At 42.5% G+C, this 21,706-nt stretch overlaps 1 protein-coding gene across 5 annotated transcripts in view; it reads right to left on the bottom strand.

The window, feature by feature from the left end:
- Positions 1–21,706, bottom strand: part of LOC144512356 (plexin-B2-like) — a 215,167-nt gene that overhangs the window by 136,736 nt on the left and 56,725 nt on the right. For 3 of the 5 annotated variants that reach the window (XM_078243057.1, XM_078243052.1, XM_078243053.1), the window contains exon 2: positions 13,390–13,432. The exons of 1 other annotated variant lie outside the window; for it this stretch is intronic. The gene's annotated coding sequence lies outside the window, so the exon portion shown is untranslated. Of the gene's footprint in view, positions 1–13,389; positions 13,433–17,454; positions 17,492–21,706 lie in introns of those variants that run through there. One more of the 5 variants, XM_078243055.1, reaches the window with a different exon arrangement.

Raw genomic sequence — 21,706 nt, forward strand, 5'->3', positions numbered from 1 at the left:
TTGTTGCCATACCTGTCACTATGATCCATATAAAAACTCAAAATGAAATTTTGCATATAAAGCGAGACTAGTTTGCCCCCTCAGTGATTTTAAAATGATGAGTGACATCGACTTTTTGCAGATTGTTAATCTTGTGACTGTGATTCACAGTCAGAGTTGCCTGAGGTGATGTTTATGCAAACCTTAATGTGAGGTCACAGGTTCTGTGTTAAAGGGTGAAATTACAATTTAAAAAGGACAGGACACACCTACATAGACACATTGATGGCCAGTTTCACACGCTTAACAACAACCTTTAGTGATAAATGCATCAGGGAGTGCGGTTTCCGTGGCTAAATGCTTTCGCTACACAGGTGTGGGAATCGTGGCGGCTTTATGTTCGGGTCAGCGAACTCTGTGGCAGCAGACATTTTGACATGTTACAGTAGGAAAAGCATAGGTGTAAATGATAACATTACTGATGTCTCAACTCCACTGAGCTGCGTCAGTTTCAGGGTCCTGGTACTGTGCATGCTGGCTCACTGGGACACTTTAATAGCAGAAACTAAAATGGATTCTGTGATGTGACAGAGTCAATCATAATGCTAAGCCCACTGAGATAAAAATGAGACAATGAATGTCAAAACAATACCACTGCTAAAACGTGTGTGTGTGTGCGCGCCGCGTAAACTTATTTGTGTACGATTTTAAGCAATTAGGACAGGAAATAGAGGCGCTGTTGCTTCGGCTTCCCTGAGGAATTAAGCTATGTAGCGTCACACACACACACACACACACGAGATAGAGCAAGTTCCCAGACTGACCGACAACACGGTCTCAGCTGTGAAACATCACGTGTACACACACACACACACACACACACACACACACACACACCGAAAAACACACCGTCAACTTCTTCTTGACCCATTTCCCAAACACAACACCTCTCTGTTTCCATCCCTTTTCGCTCTCTTCTTTCTCCTCGTCTGCTGGGGCAGCAAAACAGACTGGACCACTTCTGCTGTGTGTCACCACATCAAAATGACACACACACACACACAGTTAATCAATTAGTTTGTGTATGAGGGCAAAGGCATGCAGGGCTAAATCCCTCTCTAAACGGTACTGTGTCTTTATGTAACTCTGCTGCACTGTTCAGGGGGACTGTGAGTCTACTGTAACGGTAGGTTTCCACACAGCGAACCACCTCGCGAATTTCGGGGGTGGTCACGAAATCAACACGCAAGACCGCAACAGAACACCGGCTGCTAGGCAGCTAGCAGAGAGGGTTGAAGCTAGGTAGCATAGGTAGCTAGCAGGTAGTTTGCTAGCAAGCCGTCGTTGCTATCGTAGCTAGGGCGGTAAAAATGCACAACAGCAAACCATCGGTAAAATGTTAGCTCATAAATGCTCTGGTAACCTGCCTATGTAGCCTAGCTGCCTTGCTATGCTTACAATGAAATGCAATGTCCGAACATGCTAGCGGTTGACCTGTCGGCTAGCTGAAAAGTTTGAGTGTTTAAACTAACGTATACAGTGGTCTGTTTAGTGGTGTATGTGCCCTGACTAAGTTTGTGTGTCATATAAATCACAATTTGTGTTGATACGAGTGCCAATGTTCATGTAGAAACATTTTAAATCACATACAAACTCATGATACAGCTCTGATAACCTCCGCCATCTTGGTCAGACTGTTTTTGTAACTCCTGCCTCCAAACACAAACACGCGGACCTGATTGGTTCTCGAGTGGTCAACTTTGGTTCACTTGCCTTGGCGATTCGCTCTCATCTCGCTCATTCAGGGCGAATTTCGTCTCCATTCAAACTCAATGAGAGCGGAGCGAAATTTCGCTGTGGAAACCTACCGTAAGACCGATACGTTGGCTTCGTTTGATTATTATTAAGGTTTTTTTTAAGGATTTTTTTTGGGGCATTTTTAGGCCTTTATTGACAGGACAGCTGAAGAAATGAAAGGGGAGAGAGGGGGGGGATGACATGCAGCAAAGGGCCGCAGGTCGGAGTCGAACCCAGGCCCGCTGCGTCGAGGAGTAAACCTCTATATATGGGCGCCCGCTCTACAAACTGAGCTATCCGGGCGCCCTTATTATTAATGTTTTGATGGGATTTGATTAATTAAAAACATTGATATTGGGACTTTTTGGTTTAACCATTATCATGTGTTTTTATCAGCTTCCTCATGCATGAATAGGTTGTGTGAAGGGTGTCATTTCCACTGGGGACAGAAACATTTAGCCTTTAGTTTCAGGTTCTCTTATTGGAGTCTCTCTGAACTGTCCAACCCTCCATAATCCAGATATGAGAAGAGAGGAGTTGTTTAAAATGCTGATAAGGTCACCTGAGTGGCCTGCCGTTTTTAGGAGCTCAAAGAGCAGGTGGAGTGAGCGGCCAGTTCTTTGCCGACCTTTTCTGCCCTGCCGCATCGGCCAAGGAGGTCATGGTTTCACCGTTTTGTAAAGTGTAACGACACTTGCAACTTGGGGGGTCGATAGTTTAAGTCCGTTTTTCTTTTCTTGTTAACTACTTTTGTTGTTGTTGTAATTAACAAGTGTCTTTTAAAATAACGACGGCCAACAATTTGAATTCCCCTCAAATAAAAATGCTCTAAACCAAACCGAAGCCCTAATCCTGTTAAAAGCACCACTCCTGTGAATGTGGTAACATGTAACAATCTAACGCCTAATGTATCAACAATCCACGCAACTATCTTTATGCACACGTAACAAAATGTTTGAGGCGTGTGTGCGTGCGTTTGGACTAAAAAAGCTGGTACACGATCTTGTAAAACATTGTGGTAATTATTTCCGGTGCATCGAAAAGCGTGCTCGTTAAGATACCAGCAGACAAGCTCATCCAGCACAAATTAGTGCATAAAAAGTCATCAAAAGGAAGTATTTGAACCTCATAATTAAACACAAAATGAGGGAAAAACTGCAAAAAGGTCCACTTTTTGAAGGAAAAAAAGAACCCCCCCCCCCCTGCCTGCAGATAAGCTCGCCCTTACGCACTCTCAGGTACCGAAATTTGGCACCGTTTGATTTAACGTGATTCGGTCCTCGGTAGTACCGACGTAGTTCGGTCGGTACCCAAAAAGTACAGATTTTGGTACCTAACCCTATTTATAATATAGTAGACTGAACATCTTTGTGTTTTAAACTGTTGGTTAAACCTAAAAAGCAATCTGAAGGTGCCATTTGGGCTCTGTTTTTCTATATCTTTAGACATTTTAAAGACTAAACCTGATTTATAGGTGAAACTAGTTTGCAGTCCAACATGTTCCATTTGTCATGGTGTTAAATCAGCTAACTTGCATTCTTTCCATGTTTTCTGTGTTTTTATGTTGCAGTAATTTGTCACACAAATAAGAAAACTACTCCCTCTTGAAGGTTTGAGGAATGACGAGGAGATGAAATAAGGATGGAAAACATGGAGGAGGGGGAAAAGTAGGGAAGGGGGGAGAGATGAAAGGAGGGAGTTAAACAGAGCTATAGCAGTTTGTTTAACTGACAGGAAATGTTGAATCTGGCTTTATCGGTATGCTTTTATTGAGGCCACCGAGACCGACAGGCTCCGAAATGAAGTGGAAACTAAATGGATCTGTGTTGGACCAAGAATGTCTTTGTTTACAGAGAGGTAAAGGGGCAAAGACAGAGGGCAGACAAATCTCAGAAACACCAAACCAAAAACCAATATGTGAGAGAAAGAAAAAACTTCTATAACTTCTGTTTTGTGTTCCTGCTCTTTACCTCCCTTTTGTCCCCCCCCCGACTCCCCAAAATATATCACCTCCTTTCACACCCATTTCTTTCCCTATGAAAACTCATTTCTAAGGATGTATGACTTTATCTGGAAACTAGTTTGTTGATATTCCTTTATTTCCCCGGAGGAGGCTGACTGAACACCCACCTCACGCAACATTCACTTAATACCAGACATTCATAACTGGGAGATGCCAAATTCAAAACACAGTCCCCAGTCCTGTGTCCCATTTAAGACTCCGACAACTCCATGGAAGTCTTTGGAAAATAAATGAATACCTCTTATCTGTTTCAATCATAGTACGGATTAAAATGGGGCCGCGACAAATGGGTATTTTCTTTATTGACTGATCTGTGGATTAGCTTTTCATTGAGTCACTAGTATAGTACCTGGGGACCATTATTAAGTTGTAATAATTGCGCAGGTCGTCTGTGGTCTTAATCCTGTGCCAATCTGTCATGTCTGTAATTTGTCAAGTAAAGATTTCGCCACAAATTACCGACCATATTTCGGCAAACTCAACAGCTCAACAGTGTGGTTCCGGAAGTAAAAATCCCGTTGATTTTCTCCATAAGGCTTTAGATTATCAGCCATAATGTCTAAACCATCCGAGGTAGACTGACTACTAGCTACGTGGTTGTGAAACGAAAGTTTCTGCTCCTGTAGAAGCTAGAAGTCTGTATAAAGTCAACCTTCTTTTAAGAAAAACATGTTTTATCTGCGATCTTTTGGAGAAAAACTACAGTACCTACAATCCTAAGCATAACAGCAACGTCTGATTGGTCCAACTCGCTGTTACCATAGAAATGTTTACCGTACCTGCGAAACCGCAAACGGCTAGAGTGAGCTTCTGCCATTGAAGTATGATGACAGTGTCTGTACACGGTCTCGTTGTACCTTTGTTTTGTTTTTTTACCGTTTTCAAAACGTTTTTTTTTTTGCATCGAATCAAATGTTGTATGCTCACTATTCATCTCGTAGCTGGTTGGCTCGGTTCAAAAAATTAAAAAACTACAGTAATGTCCCAGTGTGATGTAGATATTAATGGTCTACTGTCATCTAAGTGCAGTTCTACTACTACTTTCGCACCAACAGAAGAAGAATATTTTTGAGAAATTACAAAAAAAACGTAATGCAAAATCCCCAAAATATCTATACCTGCCTGTAATAAAAACAAAAAACCTGTTTCAGAAACAACTGCTGGAAGTGGAGGGCCGACACATCTGTTTCTGCTCAACATGACATTCCTCAGGGAAGCAGTCAGAGAGGAGCAGGCTGGATGGTAACGAACCGCCCAGTCTCATCAAACCCGTGTCCCAAAGGGCATCTCTGCAGATCACAAGTATGAGGTGTTACCATGTAAACTAAATCCCACAACTTTCAATCTGATGCAACACAAGGGTGTGGGCACTGGGCTGACGCCGTGGCCTAGATGTAGGGCTTTACCATGCCTGTCCGTTACTTCGTCAAAGGGCTTCAATGACTTCAGCGGATAAAAAATGTTCTTTCCTGGCTTACAGTTTTTTGAATGTGTCAAAAAAGTTGAATAATATCTCAAAGTATGACCTAAGAATATTTTCCAAATTTCCTTTCTGGAATGGAACATTGCATATTTTTAAGACATTTCAATAATTCCTTGACAAAAGCACAGGAGAGAGGCTTAACATGCTCTTCCTGCCCCTAAATATAAAAAATAAAAACAAATAATTTCTCCCTGGGGATGAATTACTTACTTAGTATTCTATCCTCAATCGCCTGATGTAACAAATAGATTTCTCCATTCCAGCCTAAGGCTGTGTTTCAGTGAGGCGGAGGTGCCAACGTACAGGATCCAGCAAAAGAAAGGGCCGTCCAGCAAATAAGTTGAACCGGGGTCAACTTCTGCAGCAATGACACGCAACGTCAACAGGCACGAAGTTAGCAAATTACGCACAAACAAGTTGGCATCCGAAGTACTATTCAAACTTAACTTCCTCTTTGGCATTTCATTTTCTCACCAGGATCTGAAGCAACACTTCAGAACTATTGTTTATTTGAACATGGCAAAAGCCAAACTTTGGGTTTAGCTGTGGTAGGCCGAGCTTAGCCTGGGACATGGGCCAAACTGAAATACACGTCAAATAAAGTTTTGCCCAAAGATGGTTTCTGTCATGTCAGGTAGTTGTGATCACGCTGATGTTTGTTCCAAGTGTTCATTTGTTCATCAATTCGGTTTTTATTAGTTATTTGATGCTATTAAAACCGGGCAAAACGCCATGATTGACAGCTGGGATTGACTCGCGATTGGTCGGGCGGGTGTATGCCACGGCTCCACCGCCCGATCACTACTGCGCAGACTCGGGCTCCAAAATTACAAGACGGCAGCGGCCGTACCCAGGATGTTTTGGCTTCACTTTTGTACAGCGGCAGGAAGTAGAAACGCCTCGTCCATTTTTACAGACAGTCTGTGCGCTCTGGATGGTGTTGATTTCACTCCATTCTTAATGTTTTAGAACAAATCTGGTTAAATGTAAAGACTGGATTAAGCCGTGCGGCAAATAACAGTCAGCTTATACTGCTGTGGATAGCTAAACAGTGTAGACATAGCTAGGGCTGCATTTAGTTATTTTCATTGTTGACTATTTTTTGGATTACTCAATTAATCATTAGGTCTACCACAAAACAATAAACAATTTCTGTAACACTTTACTTGAAGGTATCTACATAAGACTGACATGACACTGTCATGACACATGAACCCTAACCCTAACTTGTCATGACATGACATTTACTAAAAGAAGCGTTATGTCATAAACGTTTGTGACTTGTTTATAATGTTTGACACGTTCATAACAGTGTCATGTCACTCTTATGTAGATACCTTCAAGTAAAGTGTAACCAAAATGTCTTATTTTGCCTGAACAATCTATAACCCGATATAAAACAGAAAGGCAACTAAACTTAATATTTAAGAAACTGGAGCCAGAGAACGTTTGGTGTTGGTGTGTTAATCAACTAATCGATTATTAGAACATTTATTTGAGCTCTTGACTTTACCATGCTGTTTACCGGTCTAACATTTCCATCGTTACCAAGGCGGGGAAGTGCAGAGGACATTCATTATTCTTGGTGAATGACACTACTTGCTTGGCTAAAAGTGATCACGTTTAGTTTCTTATTCTATTCTTGACCATTTTCTGGATTAATCATTTGGTCTATCCAATGTCAGAAAATTCTAAGAATGTCAGAAATGTCCTGTTTTGTTTGAGCAACAGTCAAAAACCCAAAATATATTCAATTCACACTGACAAATCAGAGGAAAAACAAACAAATCTTTACATTTAAGAAGCTGGAGCCAAAGAATGTTTGAGGTTTTCAGTTGCCAATTCATTTTCTGTCTATCAACTCATAGATTATTACCGAAAAGCTAACATTAAGTAACCAAGCAACTAGGACATCAATTATTCTATGTGAATGACGCTATTTGCATGGCTAAAAATGATCAAGTATTATTACTGAACTCTTCTGACATGGATCTTCCCGCTAACTACTTAACAACCACAACCACCATTTGGTAGAAATGTGGCTGTGAAATCATGACAATTATATAAAATCTACAAAGCCACATGGGTTACAAGGTGAAATCTCTGCCGCTTCAGTTTGATTTTTCTTAATCGCAGACACTTATTTTTAGGGGTGAATACACACACACACACACTCACACTCTATCTCCATGAAAGCTTAATCGAGCAGAAATGCAATACTAAAAGAAATTACATTCCCAAACACACAATCGAATCAACTCAAGTCAAAAGACGCTGGCACAATGCCAAAGCAGCAGCAGCAGCGAGAATCCGAACTCTGCAACAGAAAATGAAATGCCAGGCCTGGCTAAGGACATAATGAAAAAGCTATTATCAGCGTGAGCTTTCATCAGCACTGCATTCAACCATGTTCAATACAAACTGATTCTCTCATCTCACGCTGAACCCATCTGAATGCCGGGATATAATAAAGGAGGCGAGATAAGAGACAGAGATCACTTTTTTTTCTCCCCCCGTTGTTGAAGAAGTACATCAGCACATTTACACACGAGGCCGAGTTTTCATGAGCGCACGTCCCAAAGGCCAACAGAATCAACCCGTCATTGTACAGTACGAATCGCACATGTTCAAATCATTAGAAGAGTACACTGTATGTACACTTTTCTTTACCTCCGATATATCTGTGTCCATTCATCTGTCAGCCGTTTCATTCTCCTGCTTTGTCGTGTCTAATTCCCGATTCTCCGACCATTTGTCACCTCCAGCAGCATTACTGTGCCTGAATTCAAATACAGCCGCTTCATGCAATATTCAGTTCATATATATATATAATACAATACAATATTCAAAGTATATCCAGTATATATTGAGGTCGAATGTGAATTCAGGTCTGTCAACTATGCATCAAACACCTGGATAATGCAGCACAGGAGTGTTCAGAAAGTTTCCGGACGCTTCAGAACTTTTGATGTTGCCTTTTGTTCGGCCTCTGTAAAATTCTGTTTGCAATTGATGTGCTTTCATTCTCCTTAACGCCATTCGATAGAAAACTTTTTCTGGGACTGAGGGAGAGCCGAGGGTGGGGAGTACTATATATATATATATATAGTTTGTTTTTGGGTGAACTATTGCTAAAGATCCAAAACCATGGTGGTTTTATTTATTTGTTTGTTTGGGGGGGGGACTGAGCCTTTGTACATGGGGCGCACGCTCAACCAGGTGAGCTACCAGGGCATCCCAAAACCACGATCATCACTTACGTTGACCACCAGAACGCAGTGTTGTAGTCGGGGCTGTAGTACTCGAGTCCGGACTCGAGATGCTTTTCTATTGTCTCGGACTTGTTGGTATTTGGACTCGAACTTGTCTCGGACTCGTTGGTATTTGGACTCGGACTTGCTTCAGACTCGTCCATTGGACTGGCCAAATATTCTAGTTGGTCTCGACCGAGTCCAGCACTATATGCTTTTGTTCTAAAGTAACTTCCTCCTTCAAAACTAAACCATTGATGAAGCGCGCTGGTTCAGAAAACGGGTATTAGTTTAACTCAAAATCCATCTAGAACAGGCATCGAGATTGGTCGCCTGGTATACGCCGGGCTGCATCACATACTTCAATCATCAGGTATCAATCATTTTCATTTTGGCCACAGACACAATGTCAGCGAGCACTAAAAACAGAAAAACTTGAGACTTGCTTGAGATTTGGACCAAATAATTGATACTTACACGGGACTTGACCAACGAGGACTTGGTCACAACGCTGGTATACTCTACAAACCATAACAAACATGGGAAGGTGAGAGGATCCAGGAGGAAGAAACGTACAGTCGATGATTTGGAGAAGCTCTTGAATTATGTGCAGTCTTGCTCTAAATGTGCAATAATTCAGTTTGAGTCTTCTCTGTCTGCTGGACCAAATGATCCAAAATGATCCATCCAGAATAGTGTGCATGTGCTCACAAATGACGATTTAAAGCTGTGACACTCAATCTCCATTTGAGCCTTTTAAAAGCAAAACTTTTCTGGAGCAGAAAAGGAACCGTTATGGCTGTTGACAGTAATATTGACAGTCCCTGTCTTCTCTTCTGTGGAAGTGGAGTTCAAATTGTTTCTTTTCAGCCAGCCTTCACAGCTGCAGCTCCCCTCCGAGACACACAAACACCCACACAGACAAAGATGCAAAACGCACTCAACGTCCTTCTACAAAATAAAGCTGAGTTTTCCGGTACACCTCCCACAGGAAAGAAGGAGAATGTGTTTGTTTGTGTGTGTATTAAATTTTAAGAAGTATTTTCCAAACACTTCTTAAAACAAGAAACTTGATGTGAAGAGATATATATATATATATATATATATATGCTGTCAATCGATTAAAAAATGTAATCTAATTAATTACATACTCTGATTAATTAATCGAAATTAATCGCATACATAATTAACAGTGCCTGAAAAAGAAAAGAAATAAAAAGGGTACTAAACAACAGTTGGTGACAATAAAGAACGGCTTGTTTATTGCTAAGGCCATATGGTCAAAATTAAATGTTTAATAATAATGTATAACAATAACTTATTTCACTCGTAAATTGCTGTTGAACGACAAAAACAACCACCAGATGGTAAAGGACATTTACAATAACTTCAAATGCACCACGAGGCTGTAGTTTCTTGAACGCACCGTCTGTTTGTTTCTCCGACGGCAGCTGCAGATTGTTACATCCCGGTGTTGAATCCTCTACAGTAAAACACAGTCACACTTTACACCGTTTGGCATTAGCCGTCAGCATTTTAACCGTGTTTAATCCAGCTACTAGCTAGCGGTAGGCTAACGTTAGCTGCTGTTGAGTATAGTGTTAACTAGCTAGCGGTAGGCTAACGTTAGCTTCTGTCGAGTATAGTGTTAACTAGCTAGCGGTAGGCTAATGTTAGCTGCTGTCGAGTGTAGTGTTAACTAGCATCATGTGCGGTGGTGTTTGTTTCTCAGAGCATCAGAGAGAAGTGCAGACATATCAGTGGCACCAGATTTCAGTAGCCAGGGTTGGCAGGAAGAAGATTTTTACAAGTAAATGTTCCAATGAATGACAGAGGCAGAACATTCTCGTCTCCCTCCTTCATTTTACAGTCGAATGGTGGCTAGAACGGCTCCGGGTCAAACGTCAATATGGAATGGATTAATCTGCCTTTTTTTTTTTTTAACGTTATTTTGACAGCCCTAATATATATATATATATATATATATATATATTGACGGCGTACATTTTTTTATCGCGAGATTAACATTCTTTTTGGCCTAGCAAACTATGTAGTTTTTTTTTTACTAGTAATGTTAGAAAAACTACAACACCACACCGGATCTAGCTAGACCGGAAACAAAACAGACACGCCGCACACACTTGTTTGGGCTTGCGAGCCGGCCAAAGAGTAGCACGCTAACGTTACGTTTTGAGTGGATGGCGAGCGCGAGACGCCGAAATGGATGGCAATACGATTCTGAATGGAAAGTTTACTTTTAAAAAGTTGCCAAATGGTTCCATTGGTTCTGTGTGTTTTGTCGTTGTGAACTGAGCTATCATCGCAGCACGTCCTGTCTGAAATACCACCTGATGGCCAAGCACACAGCTGATGCCAATTCTCCGCCCCCCCCCCTCGTCAAAGCCAGGTGACAAAAGCAAAAAGCAAGCCGATCCACTTTTCCATGTTGATAAGAGCATTAAAATGAGAAAAAAATAATTGGACAAAAAGAAATCTAGGGACATTTAGAATAGATAAAAATGTGCGATTAATTGCGATTAATTGTGAGTTAACTATGACATTAATGCGATTAATTGATTAAATATTAATTGTTTGACAGCACGTGTATATACACACACACACACACACACACACACACACACACACACACACACACACACCCTGCTATTCTCTTAAAACTGGCAAATATATGATTTAAATAAGAGGAGTAAACTAAATCACAAATCTAACCAGACATTCAGTGCCAGTTTGCTGTACTTTTGGTTGGTACCAAAAAAGTATTGAGGTTTTGACTTTCAGTCCAACTGTGACTGGGCAACAGCAATAGCTCCCTCCGTTCAAAGTGAACCAGCTGAATGGAGCCCTCCCAGTTCAAATAGTTTACACTTACTGGAGGAAACGGCAGATAAGATAACATTGTTGAATATTAATATCCAGCCTGCGATTGTATCCAAGACTGTTTGTGATAAACATCAGCACAGTTTCATACTTGATTTATTATTACAGCTGAACTACTTCCTGTATCAGTGGGATTATCAGACTTGCCTTCCTGTATGCTTTTTATCACCCCTGACAGCCATACACACAGCCCCACACACAGCCCCACAGCCACACACACAGCAAGGCTTCACACTAGAGAAATAGGGTTATAAAGGCCAAATAACATTGCGTGTTGACACAGCAACTCCAGTTAAATGAACTGGGTTTATGGGGATTTTATAGGACATAGCCTATAGAAAGAAAAGCATGAGGTCTTTGTCTCAGAGGAGGAATTTAACAATAAAACAACGCACCGCACTAACCTCCCCGTGAGGCTGTGATACTCATTACACGACAGAAAACCCGACGAGAAAAAGTTGTACAACATCTTTGTTGTACTTAGATATTTACCACTAGTGGGGCAAAAGAAAATACATAAAGTCTGGGCCATGTTTTTTTTTCCAAAAATTAAACGTTTTTATCGTCCGTACACAGCAGCAATCTTTTGTTGTTTAAGACCGTGGTTCCAAATCCCCGGACCATGGACCATTATGGACCATAATTGCAAAACTTTGCCCAGTTCGTTCTGTAATAACCTTCAATTTGTCATCGTCTCTGTGTGCTGTGTCATCATCACCGTCTGCCAACCCTCAACAACAGCATACTAAGAACTTGGGTTGTAATATACAAATATTTGACTTTTATTAGTACGGTAAGGAGGTCATTTAATGGCAGTATCACCATTACATAGTGTAGAAGAAAATGAATTACCAACAGCCAACATTACTAACATTGTTAGTCTCATCTTGTCTTAATATTCTCTTCTGTTCCTACTGTATGACATCATGGGCCCTATCCTGCACCCGGCGCAGCACAAAGCCCGACGCAAGTGTCTCTGCTAGTTTAAGACCGACGCAGTTGTCAGTTTCCCGTCCAGCGCCCGCGTCGTTTAAATAGCAAATGCACCTACGCCCATCTGTGCGCCCATGGGCGTGCTGGTCTTACAGGGAGGTGTGTTCAGGTGCATTCTTGGCGTATTGCTATCTTGAGGCAGCGGGAAGTGATTGCGCCATTGACCAACAAAAACCTGGTCTAAAGTCAATAACGCAGCATTTCATTGTTATTTTAACAGAGCATTAGTAAAATGCTCCTAGGCTCGTGCACAGCGCGCGCACACTATGCTTGTTACACACACAGGGACGCACAGCAGCACACACACATGCAGAAGAGTACAAATAAAAATATTACGGTGCAAATCCTCCATCATAACAGCAATGCTCCAAGGTCCAAACGCGCCTGGCTTTTAAAGGGAATGGGAGATGATCTCCGATTGGTTTATTGCATGTTACGCCCAAAACACACCTCTGATTAATGAAGACACTAAGTACAACCCTTTTGAACCATGCGCCCGGCGCACGGACCCTTTTTTTTCACCATCAAACTAGCAAAAGTGGATTTGGACACGCCCTAAACGCACCTGCACCAGGCTCTTCACGCCGTGCGCTTAGCCCGTTAAAAAAGGGCCCTCAGAGTGTGCTGAAACTAGAGAAAGAGAGAACGTTTTCTTCGCCAGAGAGCATGCACAAGTTTATTTTTTAACTGTAAAATGTCCTGCTCAGCACATATCTGGGTCACACAAAAAACTCTTCACACAGAGCTCTGACAAATTTAAATAAATACATTCAAAATTAAACTCTGAAATAACTTCTTTATTTCTTTTTTTTTTTATTATCTGCCTCAAAAATTCCAGTATCGGCGCATCAACTGAAAGCAGATTGCCTCTTAAAGAACGAGAAGATGTTATTTGAGAAGCAAGGTTTAAGAAGCGATGTGAAAAGGCAAAGAGAGTAGAGTAGAGGTGATTATTCCTCCCTCACCTGTTCTCTGTTCAGGCCCGTTGGACCACCTCCGTCTCCGCTCCTACACAAAACACAAACGTTACATCCGTTATTTAGCAGTGTGGTTACATACAGTATGTCTTTTCTTTTAAAATCATGTAAATAAAGAAATCCATTAAACTTCATTTAACAACCCCATTCATAAACCTCAGGCCACTAACGTAGGCTACGGCCAAAGCTCTGCATGGAGCCTCCGCAAAACCACATATCACGCTACAAACACACACCAGTTACACTAAATGGAGGAAACCCTTGTTTTCTCTGACTCAGCCTAATCAGACTTTAGCGGTCCATGTAATCTGGACCAAACTAATCAACCTCGTGCACTGCCAATTCTCCATGAGTCAGAACACTCAACTCCACAGTCTGGCAGGAGGAGCAACCTCCGATTAGGGCTGGGCCATATTATGGAGAAAATCAGATATCACAGTATTTTTTGTGATTTGTGATGATACGTGGAGATCGATTTTGCGACGATATTGTAGGGTTGAGAATCTGTGCTTTCACAGAGCCGTTAAAAACGTGGGCGGTCACTTTGAAGCACCGTAGGTTCCTGCTTTATTTTGTACAACATACAGCGTATATAAAACACATGTTAGTGGAATAAAGATGTTCAAAATTTGATTATGCTGGCCATGACGTAAAAAAGGAAAGTGACTCAAAAAGCAAATACTCATGCTAAGGCTGCAGCTGTATTTGTGAGGTTTCTAAATGACATCCAGTGTTTTCCCTCTGTTTAGAAAGAATTAGGGTGTGCGTATTTGTCAGAGAGTTAAGGCGTCCTTCCTCAAGAAAATGTGTGGATGTTTTTCAGTAATAAACATGCAATATCCCCCTAAAAATTGTTGAAATTGCTCTTTGTAGTCGGTTTGTGTCCCATATTGGACCGTTATTATCACCATATCTGTGGCTGAAAACCTTGAAAAAGCTAGAGCAGATAAATAAATAATCAACAAGCTTGCTAAATAATAAGATAAAACTTGGTGAAGAAGTACTACAACCATTAGATCTGAGAAAAGTCTTTTAAGTACATTTATTTGGCTTCGGTGGTGCCAAAAAAACGGCTCGGGTGCGGCATTTAAACCTTATAATGGCGGGGAAAACCTTGGCATCTCTTTCAGGTAATATGCGATTAATATGCGTGCGTTTGTTTCCTCACAAATCCCAGTCTGACTGAACTTGTAGAAATTGGGTTCTCTTTTACCCCGACACTGTGATGTGCTGCTCTGATGAATTACCACGAAAAGTATGGCGTGACCAATCAATCATCTCATCTGCATGTACTGAGCCGAATCAGACAGATGCTGACTTGTCTCGGCCTGTAACCAGTTTAGCTGCGACATGACAAACGATATGGACTCGCTCATTAAATAAGTGCCGTTATTCCGTGAAGCAGAACTTAAATTTTTGCACAATGTTTGTTGGCTCATTCACTGTCCCTCTTTGTGTACGTCCAGAACATTTCGTGCCTCTCACAAAGTCGACTTACTCGTTCAAAGCAAAGAAGGGACAGTTGGAAGGATTTGAACACGTTCACTCTTTAATTAACTGGATAGCCTGCATCGTCCAACCATCTGCCAATCGGTCCTGTATCTATCCACCGGTGAATACAGCCTGCTGTTTCACAGCACAGTGTCCTTAGGATTTAATAAACTCTCCAGTATTCAAGAGCAGTGGCTGTTCATGTGTCCATTGGCGCTTACCCACCACTAGTACCAGCTCTACTCGGCTCGGCCGCGGTGCCCCGTCCCTCCATTTTCCATTGCAGATTTATGCTGCGTTCCAGGCAACCCATAACTCGTGTTTTCACAACCTTCTACCCGTGAAAGCGCCCTGGAACGGCAGTCAAACACGTAACTTACTACCCGTGAACTCGTACCAGATCGTTGTACTCCCAGTTACAGTGTTGACGTCACACACACAAACAATGGCGACCCCTGTTGATGCTGTACAAACACCGGTGATTAACAGAGAGAAATGGAAATAAATAGACATATAGGCAACGTAAAGTAATTTGCACATTGTAATCAAAACAATACACATACGATTGTGTACTACTACAGGTTATGTTTATTAAATAAAGCCCAAAATATGTCGCTGACTAGAAATCACTAGTATCAGCTAGCGCTAGCTAACGTCAACGTTAGGTAGCCGCTAGCTAAAGCTAGAGGGTTAAAGGGTTTGGCCTGGAACGCTACCATGTTGTGAGTCATGACTTGAAGTCGTAACTTACGGGCTAAACATTGTGTCTGGAACGCAGCATTAGTACCGCGACACACACACACAGAACATCGAAGGTGTGTAGTGTTTTTGACTCTCGGCATGTGGCTGTTTGCCAGAAGAAACATTTAGTTTCAAAACAAACACCACTGGCTAAACTATTTAAAAACGGCAGGTTTGTTCAGGACCCCCCCCCGTCTGTCGCTGGCAACGATGAAGCAGCGATTAGTGACGATTCTCTCCGACCAATCAGCAGTCTGCAGGTTTTCACGTCACCTTTTGGTATCGCCTCAGCTCGCTTGAAACCTCGACGGAGGTGATACTAAAAAAAGAACCTGTTGGCAGGTACCAGGGACGTTTTATTGTAATGGAAAACCAAAAGAGGCGAGTAGAGTCGAGCAGGTACCATGTAATGGAAAAACGCCGCAGATCTCATTAGGGGATCACTGAAATGTCTTCGAGTAACAAGAAGTGGTTGGGGTTTTTTTTCGTGCATTTTCCCAAAGAGTCCAAGAGACCGATATAGGAAAGATTTAGAAATGACTCAGAACAATACAGTCACTGTGACAGTAATTTCTCTTCTTTATTGAATAGTTCATAACTAAGGCTGGGTATCGTTAAAAAAAAAAAAAATGTTATACCGGTACCGTGACTTCGATACCAGTTCCTAAATTATAAAACAAAAAAGAAATTACATTACGGCCCAAATCTTTTTATTTATGCTTCAGCTCCTACTACGTCTCTGTGTAGCGTAGAGTTTTTCCTGCGCGTCTCTACAGCGTATAACGTTAAACAGCCAATCACAAACATGCTTAGATCTTGGTAGAAGCATGCTGCGTGCTGATTGGCTCACTGACGCCGATGAGATTTACTCCTCAGGTATTGAAAACGAGGCATTTTTCGATCCTCGATACTTTAGAGGCAATTCGGTCGGTGCCTAAAAAGTACTGAATTGGGTACCCAGCTCTATTCATAACGTATTACAGAATGATTATCTCTTTGAGATCTTTGCCCCCCCCCCCCCACCTTCTGCTCTCTGTGTGTTGACGTTCTCAAAATCTCTTCGCTTTAGGAAACAACAACAACCTGTGAGCTAGCAAGCTACACACTAAAAATGGCAAGTTTTGAAGAAAAATGTGGATGGTGCAAAAAAGGTAGGACTGCTTAGATTATAAGCTTATGAATTTGAGTTTGTTTAAGGAATATGTTTACGGCATTTCCTCTCTAACTGGGACGTTTTGAGACCGATTGGTTCGAAGTTCACACGGTGATACAGCTACAGCTAATGAGGTTTAACCATGTAGCAGCTAATTTAAATGCTTAGCGCTGCCCAAGACCATTGGGATTGGTTTAAGGAAATGCAAACGAGCCAGATTAGTTATTTTTCTACTATCCCAGAATGCATCTGTGGCGTAGCCAGGACCTTACTCCGCAGCGCTGTAGGCAACGCGAGACTAGCCTGCACCCGACCCACAGAAACACAAGTTACGGCTTCTTTAAAAGAGCAACACGATCCTGTTGTCGGTGTTAAGTGAGTCATTAAGGATGCTCTGGAAAAACAACGCCCGCATTCTTGGAATTCCCCTCCCCTGGAATATCGATGGCTGCATCAAATGACTGCTGCCGAGAAGAGAAGTACCAGAGTGTAAAGAAATGGGAGGGAAGTAAGCATATGTTAACTGAAGGAACACCAGAGAAGAAACCCAACACACACACAACCCCCCCCATTGGAAGAAAAAAGAAAACAGGAGGAGGATGAAGGGGAAGATTTAGCTTCAACAAGTGCAAACTGAAACCTGCATCATACTGTAAACGCACACTTACACACACTTCTGCTGTATGACAGATGGAGGATGAGCGTTGTATGCTGTGATGTGATTCGCGGGTTGATGTGTTTTCGCTGGCAGAGTATTACACACACACACACACACACACACACACACACACACACACACACACACACACACACACACACACACACACACGGAGGAGAGGAGCCTTGTAAATCTGTTTTTCTGGCTGCTTCTTATCTGAGAAATGCCAGCTATGAGAGTAGGGCGGCACAGGAAGCTGAAAGCTGTGCAGCCCTTCTCGCCTTTAATGACACGCGCGGGGTCTCCGCCTCATTCAGCAGCAGGGAGGCGGCGAGCGGCTGCCAGGTCGACGTAAACTAATGATGAAACATTACGAAACAACGCTGCACGCTCAGCTAATGTTTGAACACGGATCACGCCGTTGCATAGCAAACACTGTCGCCACTTAACTGGTTGGACTGGTTATCTGTCGACAGATTGAAGTGTCAGTGTGTGGTCCAACACTGTATACACTCCGTATTTAATGTACACCTGAACGTTACTTCACTCTTGTAATGTATTGTCATTGCAACATTGCCAAGTCACTTTTCTTATTTAGCTGGTGACAGACGTACTTTTTTTTTTTTTTTTTTAAGAAAGCTGGATGATGGACTCTTTTGGCACACATTTGGATGCGTTACTTTGTTGCTGAGCTGTCACTGCTCTTTGCTTCTGAATTTTTAAGTGGAAAATCAAGGCAACCTGTCAGTTTTTTCTAATCAAAAAGGAAATACAGCATATCATGTACTTATTTCGCATCTATAACGATGGTGGTAATGTATTTTCCTTTTAAGCCAAAATATGTTGCGTTTTAGAATTTCTCCCAGTCAGTCAATCTTATACTCTCTTCCTCCGATTCTTTATCTGGTTCACGCTCTCTTGTTTTTCTCTCTGAATCTCGCCTTAACAGCCTCAGCGTTACTGCTCAGACTGTGTGGTTAATCCACTGTGGCATGGTAAAGGCTTCACACACACACACACACACACACACACACAGGTCTGTGCCTGTAGTGGAAGCCTTGCAGACATGGGACTTCCTTTCACATCCAATTGAGACCAAAGAAACTTGGTGAGAATCGCAGGGAAGCGATAAGCCCCACACACACAGACACACACACACCTTCCTCTGTGTAGACAGAAATGTGTTGGGATGTAATTACAATGTGGAGTCTGAACAGCATCCGATTAAGATCCAGAGGTTTTATGGCAGGCCTTTGAAGAGCTCTGAGAGCAGCAGCTCATCCTGGTTCAGCAAAACCACACGCACGCACACAAAGAGACACGCACACACAGAGACACGCACACGCACATAGAGAGACGCACGCATGCACGCACACAGACAGAGACACGCATGCACGCACACGCACAGAGACACGCACGCAGACAGACACACATGCACGCACGCAGACACACACGCACGCACGCAGAGACACGCACGCACGCAGAGACACACGCACGCACGCACGCAGAGACACGCACGCACGCAGAGACACGCACGCACGCAGAGACACACGCACGCACGCACGCAGAGACACGCACGCACGCAGAGACACACGCACGCACGCACGCAGAGACACGCACGCACGCAGAGACACGCACGCACGCAGAGACACACACTCACTTGTCAGTTGTTATCCGAGACTGCTTGGCAACCCGCAGTGGCTCTACAATCTCCAAAATAACAAGTAAATTGCAACAAAGCCGGGAAATGTGGCAGCAATGATCTTTCTGTTAACTGTGGCTGGTGTTTTTTATTACCATCATTCAGATAGTTGAGGGTGGAGAGAGCACGGGGAAATATCCAAGAGGAAGACAGACATTATGCAACAGATACCAGATGGTATCAGGCCGAGGATATTGTGACCGCATGGACGCCGCCAGAGGCCACAAGCCAAATCAGTGGCATCTCTGTCGCAACGCTGCCAGCGCCACAACGCTCCGAAAATCAAACTGAGTTGCACTAACCAATACTGTTACAGAAACAATACGTCAACGCTGCAACGTGAGAAAGAGGTTGCTGACAAGAGACCACAGAGGATTCCTATCAACGCTGCAGTTTTCCCTCAACTCTACAGAGCGTTTTAGCGTCTTTCAGCTCGTTGTTTTGGTTTAAACAGCCGGCAACTTTTCGGAACGTGTTTTTAACCCGCAAGTTGTCCTCGGGTCAAACTTGACATTTGGGTTTTCTTTTAGGGCTTCACGATATGAGGAAAATATCTAATTGCGTTTATGTTGACCAATATGATTCACGATATTGGAGGGAATGATCGTTTTTGTATCATTATTCTCATTTTCATTGAAAGCGTGTCCTATCCTTAGTCTGTAGGATAGGATTTGTAGGCCGGGACGTCTCTGCAGCACCACAATACTTCATTCAGAACGGTTTGACACATATTTTGCCTTTAACAAATATTGCAATTTCGATAAAATGGCGATTCATTGTGCAGCCCTAGTTTCTTTCCAGCAAATTGCCCGAAAATAACATGAATGCTTCCATACGACGCTCTTCGCAAGAAAAATGAAGGATCAGATCACTGCTGTCACTGAATTCTGGAAATGTGTGCGTATGATTTAACACCGTAGTGTATTGTAACATATCACATTTGTGCTTCTTTTGTGTAAAAACGTATAACCTGTAAACACAGATGTGAGGGCAAAGGGAGAAACATGAAGATGAAGACGTGGTGTATATATGTATTGAAACCAGTGATGTATTTTAAATTCATGGTGAACAAATCATCTTACATATTACACTATAGTGCTTTGACGCAAACAGAATCAGAAAGAGCAATATTGCCAAGTACGCTTTTTTACACGTACAAGGAATGTGTCATGGTGTTGTTGGTGCACGTCACACATACTCTAAATATAAGAAGGATAAAAAGAATATAAACAAGTATGAACATATACACACAGTATGTATTAATAAAGATAAAAACAGAATGTAAAATAAAAGAATAAAATAAGTTAAACAGTAATAAAAAGGAACGCTACAGCAGAGTAGGTACAGTGGCATGAGGAGCCAGAGGGGGGGTGTGGAGAGAGTCAGGGTGGGATCCAGGCCGTGTTGATACGGCTAGTGGCGGAGGGGGAAAAACTGTTCATGTGGCGGGTGGTTCTGGTCCTGATGGAGCTCAGCCTCCTGCCAGAGGGGAGTGGCTCAGAGAGTTTGTGCAATGATACATTTATTTCAAATGATCCTGATGTATATGGTGAGACGAGGTTTCTGCGACGATACACGAGTGTGTGTGCCCTTTTTCTGCATTTTGACCGTCTGCAGGCAAACAATGAAGGTCTTTGACACACGAGGAGTGCAGGAAGATTACCGGTGCCGTGTTAGGGAATATAATGCACCCTCACAAGCTCACATGCTACTGGCTCATCGGGCAGAGGGGGCTCATGTTCACGTGAAGACGGAGAAGGGTGTATGGGGCGGGAAAACAAATGGAATTACCCGAGTCGAGGACTCTCCACACGCTGCTATTGATTTTCAATGATGCTGAAACAAGTTTGTGCTTAGAGAGGCCGACGGAAAAACACAAATGTAGAGTAGGAATGAAGCTTCTCTCAGGGAAAGGGTGAAATCAAACACGGCTCCGGTTGTCAGTGCATTAGTAAAAAGCGCTGTTAGAAAACACACAGGGAGGCGCAGCAGCACACAAACATGCACAAAATTAAAAATGAAAATATTACAATGTGAAATAGTATGATATGGTCTGCTGGTCTTACAGGGAGGTGTGTTCAGGTGCATTCTTGGCGTATTGCTATCTTGAGGCAGCGGGAAGTGATCGCGCCATTGACCAACAAAAACCTGGTCTAAAGTCAATAACGCAGCATTTCATTGTTATTTTAACAGAGCATTAGTAAAATGCTCGTGCACAGCGTGCGCACACTATGCTTGTTACACACACAGGGACACACAGCAGCACACACATGCAGAAGATTACAAATAAAAATATTAAGCAGCAAATCCTCCATCATAACAGCAATGCTCCAAGGTCCAAACGCGCCTGGCTTTTAAAGGGAATGGGAGGTGATCTCTGATTGGTTTATTGCATGTTACGCCCAAAACACACCTCTGATTAATGAAGACACTAAGTACAACCCTTTTGAACCATGCGCCCGGACCCTTTTTTCTGCCGTTGAACTAGCAAAAGTGGATTCATACACGCCCTAAACGCACCTGCGCCAGGCGCTTCACGCCGTGAGCTTAGATCGGTAAA

This window comes from Sander vitreus, chromosome 23 (genome assembly GCF_031162955.1).
Source record: "Sander vitreus isolate 19-12246 chromosome 23, sanVit1, whole genome shotgun sequence".
NCBI lineage: Eukaryota > Metazoa > Chordata > Actinopteri > Perciformes > Percidae > Sander > Sander vitreus.